This window comes from Doryrhamphus excisus, linkage group LG1 (genome assembly GCF_037039965.1).
Source record: "Doryrhamphus excisus strain RoL-2023G ecotype Guam linkage group LG1, RoL_Dexc_Guam_v1.1, whole genome shotgun sequence".
Lineage (NCBI taxonomy): Eukaryota > Metazoa > Chordata > Actinopteri > Syngnathiformes > Syngnathidae > Doryrhamphus > Doryrhamphus excisus.
The window spans coordinates 16960799-16978068 of NC_136357.1; positions in this window are offsets into that span (position 1 = coordinate 16960799).

Consider the following 17270-nt stretch of genomic DNA (forward strand, 5'->3'; position numbering starts at 1 on the left):
AAAAACATTTCATTACGAAGATATTTTAAGAAAACATTTTTGACCCACTTATGCATCTAAGGGTTAATAAACTTATAATAAACCTTTTAATAAAAATGTATTTTCCTTTGAACAGAAATATTTCTTTGTAACACTTTACAATAAGGTACACAAAATTAAAGTAGTTAATGAGTAGCGAACCAACCCTAACCACTACTCTAAATGTATGTACCTCAGTTCCTCAAAAACTACTCTGCTCATTCTTCATTACTTCCTCAGAAGCTACCCTACTTTGTGTAGCTTATTATAAAGTGATACCATTTGTTTTATGTGAAATCTTGCTTGAGGTTCAGTACAGGAACTTTGTAGAACTTTTTGTATGATTCTCGCAAACAAAGAATGTTAACTTTTGCACTTGAGCTGAAATTCAACCTGAGAAGGAAAATGTAAAAAGTACATGACAGGAGTGGTCTGCTGTTATTAAAACCTACCGCAAAAACTTATTTTAAAGAACCTATTAAGATGACTAGTCAAAGATCCTTTTCATGACAAGACAGCAGAAGTCAAGCTGACAGCAGGTGACCTGCTTTAACGATCTACTGCAAAAACTAGTCTTCTGCTGCTTTTAAGTACCTGCAGCATAAAATGTTCAGCTGTTTTTCCGAATATTTTTTCTGAATATAATTAAGAACCTACCACAATACCTACTCAAAACATTCTGCTATTTTATATATATTTTATAAATGAGTCCCTTATGGATAATTCATTTTTGCCGAAACGAGTACATTTTGTCATTATCCATATTTGTTGTATGTTTGAAGAAAATGCTCATTATGTATTCACTCTTCACACTCTGTGACTGGCCAATCACACACCGCCTCTCCCTTGACCGACTCTGCCGCTTGCAGAGGAGCTCAACAGAGCTCAGCGGTGCCTCATTCGCATACACGGTGCAATTGGGAAGTTAAAAATGGCTCTGTGTTTGTCACGATGCCTCCACATTATTAGGTTTTCTTCAGCTTGCCTCTATTTTGGTTTTTACTTGGTAAACTAGTTCCGTAACACGCGCAGTGCACAGCGCTATGCAGACACTCAACAACTCAATTGGGACTGCATGACCCCGTTAAAACAGGTGTGCTACTTACAATATAAGAATTTTGTTAATTTTCAGTTAGCAGGACACGGACAGTAGTAAAGGTAACCTGCATCGACTGGCCACAACATTAGGTACACTTGCACAGTAACACAAGAACAGCATCAAGCATCATGCATGTATGACTGACATAAGCATGCTAAAATATGACTCTCCTCTCAATACATTACAGTATGTACCTTGAAATCTTAAACTTGTTTCAAAACATACATGAGGAATTAAAGAAGACAGTGGGCACGACTGTGCATCAGTCACTGACGGTGTGTTTTTTTTTTTCATGTCTGCTTGATTTGGTTGGTTTTGCTGGTGATATAAAGTCAGTTGGAAAGCTGCTGAGTACTACAAGCTGTACTTTCGAGAAAAATAGTCAACAAGGCTGACAAATTTATTTCAGTTTGCCATGTTTACACACATACACAGTACAGTACACAGCACAGTACACATAACTGAATCATAAACAACACATATAGCAACTTCTGATCAATCAATGTCAATTTCTTGACTTAAAATAATGCAGATTATTACTATAAAAAGACTGCTCATTTCCGTTTAAACCACACCCTCTTCCGATTATGCCCCGCCCACTCCGAGTACTGATACAGATATAGATAGTGGTGTACTCGCCCATCCCTATTAAAAATGTCCAAGAATCCAAAAGTAGCATCTCCAATGCCGAGTTACTGGCAAGGCTAAAGTGTCACATACTCTGCAATCCCTTGAAGTAGTACTCAGTTATATCACCTGAATATTCCGAGGAGGCTCGACAAGCAGAAGATGAGACGCTCCTTTGCCTGTCTCAGCACAAACCGTCCCTGCCGGCGACTCGTTGGTCTGCATGACGAGTGCTTTCACAGGAGACACCTTTAGCATGCTGTCCCCCAGCTCGACCGGGCCTTCATGTGCTGCTTAATCCATGACAGCGTTTCTGAAACTGTGAGAGGAATCCATTTTCCTTTCTTCACCGCTGTCTGTCAGCATTTTGTGTCCAAGTCAATTAGAAGCGGCCCAGCGTGTCCTTTCAGTCCCTCCGTGAAGGCAGCGTTTGTGAATTTCATTCAAAGGCGAGAAGTGCAAATAAGCAATTATCACCAAGCTCTTTTGTTGACTGTCAGAGGTTTTCTTTCTTTTTTTAAATACAACAAGTCACTGAAATGAAGTTGAAATTCCAGCTGACCCTTGGAGGGAACTTCATAGTTGACAACTGCCATGTGGAAGCAATTTTGATCCATTTTTTTTTTGCTCATTCTGTGTCTCTACTTGCAGGATGATACAGATGGCAAGCTCAGCTGAGATGCCAACGGAATCCTCCAGAAACGTCAGGAAGTTGCCTTCACTGGGAATACTAAACCTCTAAATGTTCATGTTGTGCATATACACTATAAATGTTTTACATGTCATTCATTTTCCTGGTAATGTCATTGAAGGACTGTTTCACCCACTCATTCCACGCCACGTGATCCATTAAAAGATCCAATATAGTACATGGTCGGATTAAGAACAATACAGAGATACTTCTGAGCTCGAACACACCTGATGTCACAAACTTGGGAACATTTCAGCAGCAATTGAAGGATTTGTCTTCTCAAAACAATATGTGTTCAAAAGAGTAATCCATTTGCATCACAAGTATGTCTCCTCCGAACAGAACTGGGCTCACAGGACCAATTGGAGGGTAAGTCACCGTTGATGTCTTTTCATTCGCTGGGCCCAGACAATGGAATAAGCTGCATTTAGAATGAATGAACTTTGGTCTGCTTGTGTGTTGTAAAGGGCTCTACAAATAAAAGTTGATTGATTGATTGAGTTGATGCACCTCATTGTTGATGGGGGTGTCACACATGTCAAAAAATAAAAACTATACCTTTAAGTAACATATGTCTCAGATGGAAAACTGCACTAATACTACTATTATTTATGTGTCTGACACATGAACACATGTCTTTCTTTTTTTCCTGTCCATCCTAAATAGAGAAAAACTGTTAGCATGAGACATAAATAATGCACTTAATAGGAGTCACCTACTTTGCCGATAGAGCACTCTATTCACACACCTCCAACGTTTTATCATTTTATTGACGTTCTATGACCATGTAGTAACAGGTACATGTCTAATGACATGTAATACTTACAGTATTTGGTCATATTTTGGTCATTTTAAGCATTACTGTAGATTCCATTGATTTCACAGATACCCGTTAACAACAACAACAGAGAGAGCATTTGCTATTACTAATCAAAAATGTTTTCAATCGATCATAAACTTTGCGAGAACCGACGAGGACGACTACTAATTTTTACTTTTACTCCCCCCAGGCAGATAATAACTTTGCAGGTTGCTAGACAGATAAAGCTAAAGTGAAACAGGAAGCCATTCTCATAGCGTTAGCATGTAGCACACATACTAAAATTTCATTGACAAAACAAGAGCATGATAAAACACTCACTTGCAATGTCTGCTCTCATTGGTTTACCGACTGATCTTTCAACACAAGACCTGTTGTGCTGGTAAATTCAGTCCATCCATCCATTTATTATAGCGCTTATCCTCATTAGGGTTGTGGGGATATGCTGGAGCCTATCCCAGCTGACTTCGGGCGAGAGGCTGGGTACACCCAGCCAATCACATGGCATATGTTTAATTTACTCCTCTAGTGATTGGTCATACTCCTAAGCGCTCAGGAGGTCTTCCGGATATGTTTACTGAGTGCAGGCAATATGCAGCCCATATAAGGAAGTTCGGATCGCATTGACATCAATAGAACTTGCTGTTAGAGAAAACTCTGCATCAAAAAGCCACCAAAAACTTCTATCAGGGCTCATTTTCAAATGTGCTAACCTCATTTATCTGATGCTTTGGCATAATTTAACATAAGAATAAAACATTGTAACAAATTGTATAGGTCAAAAAAGTGGAAAAAGCTCGATAGGTCCCCTTTAAAGATAAATAAGCAGGCATAATCCACATCATCTGAGACATCATCCACACATACAGTATAGGGATGGTACAGTCCCAGATAAGCGTCCTCTGTAACCCCTGTGAAGTTCCACTGCACAGAAGATCACATCTGAATGCTTCATCAATGTCATGTCTTCTACACCATCCAATGGTAAATGGAAATACCAACATTGTAGAAGTCATTGTTTCATGTGTACAGCATGTCCTATTCTGGTACTTGCATCTTTCATTGATGGGCGAGCTTTGCCTCGCCTCAGGGTAGAACACTCCCTGGCGAGCTGCTTACATGAGGGATTGGTTCAGGGATCCATACTGGAAGATGAAGGCTTATAAACAGAGGAATGAAGTATGGGAAGTCATATACAGTGCAACCACGCATATTGTATGTTCAGAACTCAAGCCCACAACTGGTGTGAGGGGAAAGATCACAGCCTTGCAAGAGCCACAGCAGGTGGTCCTCCCAGAAGCAGCCACCATATGGAGACCTCGCTAGCATGCTAAAGAAAGCAGCCTGAAGACAAGTACACGAAACTACTTGCACAACAGCAGTGACTTCAAACGTGCACGACATGTTATATGCCAGTTGTGTCCAAAGTGCAGCTCGAGGGCCACATTCAGACCTAAAGCTTGTTTTTTTTGCCTCTTTAACCAATAAAACTTATCAAAGTGACCAACTTAATCATGTGACATAAACACACACACATACAGCTTTCACCCAATCACATTTTTGGTTTATTGTTGTTGTCTTTCTTTGTACATATATGCAGTTTATTTTTTTAAAACAGGGGCTAAATTGCAATGCAAAAACTTACACTTTAACACAACGTATAGTAATGGTTTGATTCATTTTGAACATGCATTCAAGTTACGTTGGAATACATCACATAGTACAATTCACAGTTCCACATGTTCAAAAAGGAGTAGGAAGAAACAAAGCTGATTTAATCCTTCCCCTTTTTCTGTTTCACATCGATTGCAATACATTTGTTTACTTCCTGTCTTTTAAATGTACTCTTTGACAATTTTAAATATATAGGAAATTGATAAGGAAGTATAACAACATTCATTTTTTTTGTGTGTTTTCTATTCATCTGAGACTTTTTTATTAGCTCGTGTGTGCTTTCTCTAGCACAAACTACGGTTGTCTCGTCTGCAAATAATACTAAAATAATACTAACTGCAGGTGTTTCATGAGTTTACAGATGTCATTAATGTATCAGTTGAACAGGTTTGGTCCCAGTATCGACCCCTGGGGTACGCCACATAATATATTTAATCTCCGAGATGTACATTCTCCTAGCTTCACATATACTGTTTGCTAAGTAGCTTTTTTCACCCAGTTCAAAAGTAACCCGCTGATTCCTTTGACTATTGTGATTAATTGTATCGAAAGCTTTTGTTAAATCCATAAATACTGCAGCTGCACACTTTCTGCGGTCGGGATAATTTCCTCGGTTATTTAGATTACTGCCGTGGAAGTAGAAAATTGAGCTATGTATCTAAATATATATATATGATTAGCAGACATTACAGCATTTCAATTGTCAATTCAATAAGGTTCTGAAAAAAACATTAAATACATTTATTAGACGTAATACCCACTTTGCTATAAACCTTGTAATAATATTTTATTTATTCTTCATTTATTTATTAATATTTATATTTATTTGTACTGGTGTGGCATGACGAGGGAGCTGCGGGGAATGATATAGCTAATATTACCAACAACGCCACCTAGGGTAGACCTAGGACCCTGCACAAGGCAGCCGCAAGTTAATTAACCACATATATATGGGGCAGAGACAAAAGTAAAAATATTAAAAAATGTAAAAAAATATATTTTGAAGATTTTTTGAAGATTTGAAATAAATATTATATTATATATATAATATAATATTATATATATATATCATTTATTTGAATAAATATATATATAATATTATTATATAATATTATTATATATATAATATTATATAATATATATATTTATTTATTTATTTCAAATCTTCTAAAAACAATGTTCTTGAAATAGGAGTATGATTGTATGAACCCAAAAAAGATTCAAACCAAACAACATGCATGATAAACAAAAGCAAATAAATCAAACACCAGTATTTCCAGTTAATATATACAATATAAGACATCCAAAACCAGCAGTTGTTGGAGGAGTGTGCTAACCGTGACCAGCGATTGGTTGCGTGGATTTGAGGTCCCGCAATAAGGAGAAGCACCGGTCTCAAGTCCCCAACGGAGGCACTCTCCCGCTCCCCAAGATGTGCGTTTACGCGCACACAAACATGCACACCGAGCACCAAACGCTGAAGGCCCAAGTATGCAGTGACAGCTGGCTGCATGAGCTACAGTGAAGTCACAAAGGTACACCAGTAGTTGCTGTCTGTGGTACAAACAGCAATCCCAATGCCGTCACTGGCACAACCCGCTGACCCACAAGAGGGGAGAGGAAACAGGAAGCAAGAGGATGCAAGACACTACTTGCTTGCATTAAAATGCCCTCCTCTAATTAACACATGATTAACCGGTGCACAAACACAGGTAGGGGCAGGGCAGGCGCTCGCCATCCAGCCACACTTGTAATAATTTTTAAAAATCATTGCTTTCGATTGACAATTTAAATTCCACTATGTTAACTGTCTCCCAGTACATTGAGACGGCATCAATCCTGAGCCAGCTCAATAAAAATTCATGACAGCTAAAATCTGGCTGCTTTTGCATAAAACATCCTTGCTTGTGCTGCCAGTGAGTGTGCAAAGCAACAGGAACGTTACACAAGAAGCCTTCCTCGCTCTCCTAGGCGGGAATGACATGCTAGTGTTATGAATTTCAAGAGTGGAGCAGATGTACGGTGAAACGTCGCCTGCCGTGTGGGCTGCTTTACGTGCATGAGAGAAGTCACGTTTGTTCTGACGCAGGCAAAGGTTGTGCAGCCTGACACTGGCCGGCGTCATGGCGGCACATTGCATGCTAATTTGACAGAAGACTGTTGTTGTTTGCTTCAGGGATACCCATACAAGTATATTTGTTGTTTCTATATAAAACACATACTTTGGTTATGCGATAAAAATGACTTGTTTTTAGATATAGCATTCATTATATGGTAATGGTAATGGTTTTATTTCATTTGAACATGCATCAGATTACAATTGAATGCATCACATAATCAGTTCACAGTTCCACATGTCCAAAAGGAGTAGGAAGAAGCAAAGCTTATTAAATCATACCCCTCCATCTGGTACTTTTACAATCAGTAACTGTTACATTTGTTCACTTCCTGCTTTCCATAATACAGTTTAAGTTTTTTTTTTATTTTTTATATATATTATATTATATATTAGGGATGTCCGATATTGTCAAACTCACAATTTCCGATTCCTATATCCACTGATACCGATGTGTATCATTACATATATTTTTATTAACAAGTGTTTCTCAATTATTTTTTTGTCATGCCCCTCCCAAAGGACAGAAATGTTTTTTTTTGCCACCCTTTTGATATATTGGTACTGATTTGATATCCTTGCGAAAGTGATAATATGTGTCCATTTATCTGTACTGTACAGACTGAACTTGACACTGAAAACGGAAAATAGCAACAAAATGGAGAGCATACAAGCGTATTTGGGAGTCAAATTGCAAGTTGAGTACTATACATTCCTACATGTTGGTAGGTCTGCATTAAAATGAGTGAGAGTGTCCACATCACATGAATGACTCATTTTCATAACTACAAGTGATGTCACGCTTCTTAAGCGATTGTGTGCAGTACATGAAACTGGAATAGCGGGGGGGACATGACTGTTTCTATGTGAGAAGATCTCAAAGCCAGCACCTCTAATCACATGTGGACAAGCGTGCACTTTCAGCGACGTCAAACAGCATGAGGGTGATTCACCACATACTGTATGTACTTGGTTGCTTATTTTATTATACAGAGGGAATAAAAACAGTCACACTGCAACTTATTTGGACAATAAAAATACAATCATGGGGAAAAATATGACGATCATGTCAACTTTTTATCATTAGTCACTATAGGGGTGTAACAGTACCTTATAGGAATCTCTACATTGGAGAGACCAAGGAACCTACAAACTTCTGTTGTTTACTGTCTCTCAGCATATTGTCAGGTGGCTGTTCTTTTTTCTCATCATCAGCACACTCAATTAATCCATCAGCTATGTTATGACTACAAAAACAAACTATCGCTATATGAGATAAAAACATTCATATCAAAGTCGCGAACTTCATGACCTAAATTTGGGTTATTAAGATAAATTGGACTGCATAAGCAAAAGTCGTAATGTGGACACAATAAAGCCTCTCTGCACCCATACTGCTATTTGGGATTTGTTAGAATTAAGTACGACTAGAATTGCGTTAGTGTGAACTGCAGTGGTCTGTAACTGTATTGCGCTGCAATGAGAGTTGTTTTGAATATTTTGGTCACCTTACACCTGTATTTCCTGCGTTTATATACACTGCAGAGAATCCAGCAAGAATGATAATATAATAATCACCAATGATGTGGTATACACAACCAGTCATTCATTCATTCATTTTCTACCGCTTATCCTCAAGAGGGTTGCAGGGGTGCTGGAGACTATCCCAGCTGTCTTCAGGCGAGAGGCGGGGTACACCCTGGACTGGTGGCCAGCCAATCACAGGGCACATATTGACAAACAACCATTCACACTCACAATTTGGAGTGGCCAATTAACCTAGCATGTTTTTGGAATGTGGGAGGAAACCGGAGTACCCTGAGAAAACCCACACATGCACGGGGAGAACATGCAAACTCCACACAGAGATGGCCGAGGGTGGAATTTAACCCTCGTCTCCTAGCTACAAGGTCTGCGCGCTAACCACTAGACCGCCGTGCAGCCTAAAGATGTGTCTAAATTGGTATCTTTTAAAACTGGTATTTTTCCACATATACAAATCTAATTATATATACAGTGTATATTATTGTTTACATTATGTCTCTTATTATGTAAAGGGGGTCGACTTTGAGTTGGGGTTGAGTTTCGGGGGCACTGGATAGGGTAAGGGCAAGGACATGGTATAAACAAATACATGCATGAAAAAAATACAACTGAATGTGATTTAGGTGTCTGCACATTAGCAAAAGCTCACATTCCGCTGGACATTACTGTTGCACAACAGTGTGGTGAATAATGGAAATATGTCTAATTAATTTCCACGGGCCTAATACCCTTGCCATGTAAACATATAGTTAGTCATTCATCTCAATAGGCTGATTAAAATAACCTCCCTGCTTTTTCCCGTACAGCCTGCTATCTGCAACAACACATCCACTGCGGTGACGTTTAACAGCGTTAATTCCCACATCACAGAAGGCTGTGCGATTACCACCCAGGAAGATTGCATGCAGCGCAAAGGGCGCAAACGATGCCACAACACTGCAGTGGGGCGATAAAGGCAGTTATGATTGAAAAAAAATGGAGTGGAGAGTGGTGTCTTTTGCATGCGTTTGACACAGTCGGGTCATTAACATGCGATCCCAGTAAATCGCCAAACCATTACAGATGATCCCATTGACTTTTTCCCTGTGTGATACATTAACAAAGCTGTAATGGCGTCTCTCCGGTGGAACGGGCAATGCTTCTGTGAGGGCTGGCCAGGAGAGAGTGATAAATTACTGTCTTTTAACTACTCCTGCTGGTGAGTATGGCATGTGGGGGTTCTCGGAGCAAGGCCACAGATGGCCACAAAACAGATGCATCCTGGGATGAGCCAGTGTGTATATGAAGCCACGGCAGCGGTGGCATGGAATTGTATGGCATGATCAAACCTCTCCTTTAAATCTAGATTATCCAGTAGAAGCGCTGTCAGCCATAAGACGCTCTGTCAAGACTTAAAAGAATATGATTACTTCTCATTGATTTTATTTGGCACACATTACGTAAAACTCTATGGTCTTTCACCAGTGATGCCCTGAGAGCAGGGGTCTCAAACACGCGGCCAAATGTGGCCCACAGGACACTAGTTTGAGGCCCCCGCCTTGATATGAAAGTTTAATGTTAGTGCGGCCCGCGCAAGTTTGATATGGATGCTGTATGGTATCATGTACCCAGAAAAAATTATTACGTTTGATTAATGTTCATGTTAAAGGTTAAATAACTGTTAATAGTTATCCTCCCTATCCGTGTGGAAGTGGTAAGTTTTTGGCTATTTAAGTTTAAAGGAAATAACTTGAAGGCTACCGTTTAGGTCGCTAGCTCTCTAGTTTGCGAGTTAGCATGTGTCTCAAGACCCTGCAGTTGCGCAATATGTTGTAAATCAAAAGAGTATAAATGTGACTATAGTCGTGTTTTGTCATGTCTACAGGGCTCTAATAATGCTTTGTTCATTTTAATCTGAAAAAAATAATTTGTCTGCCCACCAACTATATGTGGTTTCTTAAGTTTTTATTATTTGCCGTTTTATTATTATATTTATTTATTTATTACTGATTGATTGATTTTCTTTATTCTTGATTTGTTTATTTATTTTTCATCTTTTTTTGTGCAGAAAAATTGAAATTAAGATATTTGAGAACAGTGGAATGTTTTATCCGAGCTTTTATTGTAGAAAATCGGAACCAAAGCACTGAAATTTTTTTCTGTTTTTAAAAAATGTGTTGTTGTTTTTTTTGGAAAACCCAATGCGGCCCAGCCTTGCCCAGACCCTAGCTCCAGTGGCCCCCAGGTAAATTGAGTTTGAGACCCCTGCCTTAGAGTGACCCCAGAGGACACATTCACCAGAGACATACAACAAAAAATGAAACTTTTCAACAAACACAAAGTTGCCTCTATTCAACTATTGCAGCTTGCCATGACTACAAGGGGGCATACAGTATTTGCATGATATATTTTATTCTATGCAGTGATGTATTAACCATTGTAGTCCTCAGAAACGCAGATTTGTGGGATTGCATTTCATTGCTTGCCTATGCACAATTTACAGTTATCCCTCATTTAGCGTGATTTCATGGTTACAGATTTGTGTGAAGTACGACTTAAAGTAGGTTTTATGTAGTTTTACATACGGTTTTTAACAAGATCAGAGCCTTCCAGACATTAAATAACATTAAATAACACTCTCACTGTTATGTTCATATATACATATATTCACTCACTAAATGTACTGCAAAAAAGGTCAGTAAGGATAATTCATAATGCCGCCTACAGAGAACATATTAAATGCTTATTTCTAAAATCACAAATACTTCAACTTGCTGATATAGTTCATCTTCAAACAGCAAAAATAATACATAAGGCTAAAAACAACCAATTACCTAAAAACGTCTTCCAATACTTCTCTACAAGAGAGGAGAAATATGATCTCAGGGAAGAAGTACATTTGAAACACTTCTATGCTAGGACTACGTTATGCTAGCCATAGCATTTCAGTATGTGGAATCAAACTATGGAATGGATTGAGTAAGGAAATCAAACAATGCACAACGATGAGCCAATTCAAGAAACAATACAAGCAGTTGATGTTTGCTAAATACAAGGATGAAGAGTCTTGAACCAGTCATGATGTGCTATATATATCACTATATTGACACTTACTATGGTACCCATTATGGCATTGGATGCTCATATCACCTTGTACTTCGGTACGAGGTGCATTATTAAAAAAAAACAAAACAACAACCTTAAACTGGATTATGGAAAGCAGGAAGTGAACAAATGTAACAGTAAAAGTACCGGAAGGAGGGGTAGGATTTAATAAGCTTTGTTTCTTCCGACTCCTTTTGGACATGTGGAACTGTGAACTGATTATGGGATGCACTCAATTGTAATCTGATGCATGTTCAAATGAAATAAAACCATTATGGGTGAGTGGGCTGTTGTTATGGGTTGCTGGCCCTTTAAGTTTTGGCCGTTAAGTGTAAATGTAAATGTGAGTGAAATAAAAGGTGTTAAGCATCCTACAAGTTGTGATTATTGCCTAGTGCATAACATTCATATTAACCAATATAGTAGACATAATAAGAGAAAATAAGGCATATAAGAGATAACTAAAACATTATACAGACTCACACCGTAACATTGGTAAAGTGCCTTGTTACGCTTTTTCTTACTACCAGCTCAGGGGCTTGTGTATGCACAAAATTGGGCTATATACTGTTTTCCATGGTACCTATAAAAAACACTTGTGTGAATGTGAGCACCTCTACGCCACCTTTGGTGTTAGCGTACGCACCTTTTGGAGACATGGCAGAAAGGAGACGCATATTTCAAGTAGTGATTTAAAGTCATGTTATAAATAAACATGCATTGGAAGCTACCATGCCGTGTGTTGTTATATTGCATGACGCTGATGGATGTCATGTGTCATTCATCATAAACACCATTACTCACAAGCATATGTATAGTATCTCGGTAAAAAAAAAGAAAGTGAAAGTGCAGCATAACACAGTTAATATTGTTCCACTCGAAGGTTCTGTACTAAAACATCATACAGTAATTCAATTTCTACAGTAGATAACCAATAGACAAGACACTACCAATGCATAATGCAGACTAACTAACAACTACGTACATATGTGAGCTCTAAACAGGTAACTTATCAGCCATCTACAACATTAATATTTTTGAATAACCGTGAAGATGCAGGTTTAACTCCATGAGGAAATTGCATTTACAATTTGTTTTTCTGTTTACTTCTTTTTCTTCTGCTTAACGAGCAGGAGAGCTGCACAACAGATTCCCCTTCCATGGAAGACCAAAGTGCATAGCATGTCTGAGGAGTGTGTATTATTACTTTTCTCAGTACCAAAAATACTGCTTCTGCAATATCAGACAAACGCTGAATCCCAACGCTAACCGCAACCACACAGCCTTGATTGAAAAGGCCTGTTCAATGCAACGCAAACCTTTCATGCATTCATGTATTTTGCTGTTTTGGTGTCAATTGAGCCGACACAGTAAAGACACATTTGTTTGCGCACAAACATCAATCTTAACCAGATTTGTGCACAAGCAGATTGGCGGCTGCTGTAAATCTGGCTTTAAGATAAAGGCGGATTGTGAACAGGCTTGCCTGACTGAAGAGGTGTGAATCTGCCGTGGATTAACTGGCTTAGTCGCACGACACAACAGAAGGGGGGTCCTCAAGGTGGAATATTTGCTAAGTGCATATCAGTACACAGTGTAATGTGACAGAATGCATGTACCCTCTTAACAGATACTGTATGCCAAAACTGTTGGACTACACCAATTAGCCTTCACCTCAATTAGAAGAGAAAAATAACCTCAATTCTCCACCCTTTGTTATCTGTAGGGGAGAGCGTAGAGTTGTGACATGGAGAGAGTTATAACACCGCCAATTCCACCAATCGAGAAAGAGCTTGAAGTCATTTGATTGTTTCAGTGTTTGCCCACTTTCTCACTGACCTTGCATTGCAGGTATCAAACCTGGATACAGTGGCATTCATTCTTCTACTTTGATGATCTTTAAACTCTAAAAACACACTAAATAGCAACAGCTAAGAACACCACTAAAACAGATTTAACATCCATTCCCAAAATAAATTCAAAAAATTGTGTAGTGACAGCAGTGTTCCCAAGTCGCAAGTGAGCATGTGGACCCCCGCATTTTTTGGTGATGCACTCGACTAGCAAAGCTCCCTCGGGGGGTTTTGATGTGTCAGGAGCCGCACAGGCAGGTGGGGCGTTTACAGCGGCACTGATATGATCAAACGTATCAGGAGACAATGCCAGCCAGAGGACAGCTGTGTCTTTGCATGTCAAGACGGGGGTTTGGGACACAAAGGTCAGCGTGTTCCACCTCAGGTACATTTTTAACAGAGAGAATCTAGGCTGAAGTCAATCATGGAGACAGTGGAACATCCTACGGTGGATCAATCCATTCAATGCTCTCATGTGTGTCGTCCCGGGGGGGGGGGGGCAAAGTGAGGTGTCGCTTCTGAAACTCAGTTTACCTGGGGGCCACTGGAGCTAGGGTAGGGGCAAGGCTGGGCCGCATCAGGTTTTCCAAAAAAAAAAAAAAACGCATTTATTAAAAACAGAAAAATATACAAACATTTTCAGTGCTTTGGTTCCGATTTTCTACAATAAAAGCTCTGATAAAACATTCCACTGTTCTCAAATATCTTAATTTTTATTTTTCTGCACAAAATAAGATGAAAAATAAATAAACAAATCAAGAATAAAGAAAATCAAACAATCAGTAATAAATAAATATAATAATAATAATAAAACGGCAAATAATAAAAACTTAAGAAACCACATATAGTTGGTGGGTAGACAAATTATTTTTTTCAGATTAAAATGAACAAAGCATTATTAGAGCCCTGTAGACATGACAAAACACGACTATAGTCACATTTATACTTTTTTTATTTACAACATATTGCGCAACTGCAGGGTCTTGAGACACATGCTAACTCGCAAACTAGAGAGCTAGCGACCTAAACGGTAGCCTTCAAGTTATTTCCTTTAAACTTAAATAGCCAAAAACTTACCACTTCCACACGGATAGGGAGGATAACTATTAACAGTTATTTAACCTTTAACATGAACATTAATCAAACGTAATAATTTTTTTCTGGGTACATGATACCATACAGCATCCATATCAAACTTGCGCGGGCCGCACTAACATTAAACTTTCATATCAAGGCGGGGGCCTCAAACTAGTGTCCTGCGGGCCACATTTGGCCCGCGGGCCGCATGTTTGAGACCGATGCTCATGAGGAACACAAGGGTATGCTGGACCATATCATACATTTCTAACTAACTAAAAAAAATACTTGACCAAAGAATGTGGGAGGCAAAGCTAAAGCTAGAAACATTTTGATCATTGATACACATACTTATGCCAGTTCCTTTAATAACAACAGCAGCGACAACACTTATGATGTCCGCTCTCCTTGGGATGGCTGTGTCTTCCAGCACAAAACGTGTGCTCCAGTCTTCAGGTAAAAAATGCTGATGGTAAACAAGCATTTTGTTGAGACTTTGTAGCGAAATGGAGAGCTAGGTTTCCACTCTTCGGCCTGTGAATGAGTGACTAGCGATTAGCAACGCGTCGTGTTAGTCTGTGAGATAAAAATGCATTTTCATGCTAGCTGCTACAATAAGCTATCTCTGTAGCTTGGTTAATATTCAAGTCGGGTATGTAAATTGAACACTGTTGGCATTTTTTGTGAGGGCTTTAGCGTCAAAATAGGTATTCCCCATGATGCCCGTTGCTAGCTAGCTCATATAAACACATTTTCTTGTGCTGGAATGCACAGAAAAGTGCAAGAAATGTGTTCATGTTTCCCATAAGGATTTTGATAATGGGCAAATTCCAAAAAAAAAAAGTGCAGTTCCCCTTTAACCCAGCTGTTCTGGTGCGTATGATTCCTTGGAGGTCACAGTCACATAATCGACCTCCATTGATCCGGTGGAAAAGTGGGCTCATATATGTGTGTTAACCCAACTACAGAAATAGCAACACAGTCCTGCTTTCAGTGTCCTCCCTTTGCCATATCAATTTCTACCAACGGATGCTTGGAGTATGTGTGAGGTATCATTTACTACTCTGAGACTGCGGTCACCTAAGCTGAGAAAACCCCAAGAAAGGTAGGTCCTTAAAAACAGCATAGCGGTCCTGTCATATTGAGGATCTTTGACTGCTGTTTTTGCAGTAGGTCCTTTGAAGTAGCAACATGCTCTTAACATGTAGCGGCTCTTTGACTAGCATTTTTGCAGTAGGTCAGGGGTGGGCAAATATTTTGACTCGTGGGCCACATTGAGTTAACAAAATTGCCCGGGGGGCCAGAACATATATTTAACACACACACACACACACACTATTTTATGCTTATAATTTTCCTTGAATTATTTGTCTAATTTTATGTGTAAAAGTGTTATACTATCAGCTGTATGTTCTCATATCCCTTTTTTCAGGAGCACTTTAAACATCAGACCACATCAAACTATGTCATTTCATTTGACAGTTTTGTTTAGTTTTTTTGTTGTTTTTTTTAACTAAATAAGACATTCCACTTGCAAGTCATGTGGCCAGTTTTTATGTTAAAAGTTGAAATACTTAGAAAGCAACTGGCGGGCCGGATTCAAACACTTGGTGGGCCGCATGTGGCCCCCGGGCCGCAGTTTGCCCACCCCTGCAGTAGGTCCTTAAAAACAGCATAGAGGTAACAGCCAGGTGCTCCTGTGTTGTAAGGGATCTTTGACTAGTGTTTTGAGAGTTGGTCCTTAAAAACAAGTATATAGAAGATCTTTGACAATGTTTAGACCAGGGTTCTCAAACACACGGCCCGCGGGCCAAATGTGGCCCGCAGGACACTAGTTTGAGGCCCCCGCCTTGATATGAAAGTTTAATGTTAGTGCGGCCCGTGCAAGTTTGATATGGATGCTGTATGGTATCATGTACCCAGAATTATTACGTTTGATTCATGTTCATGTTAAAGGTTAAATAACTGTTAATAGTTATCCTCCCTATCCATGTGGAAGTGGTACGTTTTTGGCTATTTAAGTTTAAAGGAAATAACTTGAAGGCTACCGTTTAGGTCGCTAGCTCTTAGTTTGTGAGTTAGCATGTGTCTCAAGACCCTGCAGTTGCGCAATATGTTGTAAATAAAAAAGTATAAATGTGACTATAGTCGTGTTTTGTCATGTCTACAGGGCTCTAATAATGCTTTGTTCATTTTAATCTGAAAAAAATAATTTGTCTACCCACCAACTATATGTGGTTTCTTAAGTTATTATTATTTGCTGTTTTATTATTATTATTGTATTTATTTATTTATTATTGATTGATTTTCTTTATTCTCGATTTTTTTATTAATTTTTCATCTTATTTTGTGTAGAAAAATAAAAAGTAAGATATTTGAGAACAGTGGAATGTTTTATCAGAGCTTTTATTGTAGAAAATTGGAACCAAGGCGAAGTTTTTTAAATTTATTTGTTTTTAATAAATGCGTTTTTTTTTTTTGTTTTTTTTTTGGAAAACCTGATGCGGCCCAGTCTCACCCAGACCCGAGCTCCAGTGGCCCCCAAGTAAATTGAAATTGAGACCCCTGGTTTAGACAGTTGGTCCTTCAAAACAGGCAAGTAATGCAGAGGATCTTTAACTAGTACAGTAGGTTCTCAAAAATAGCTTATAGCGTTCCTGTTTCAT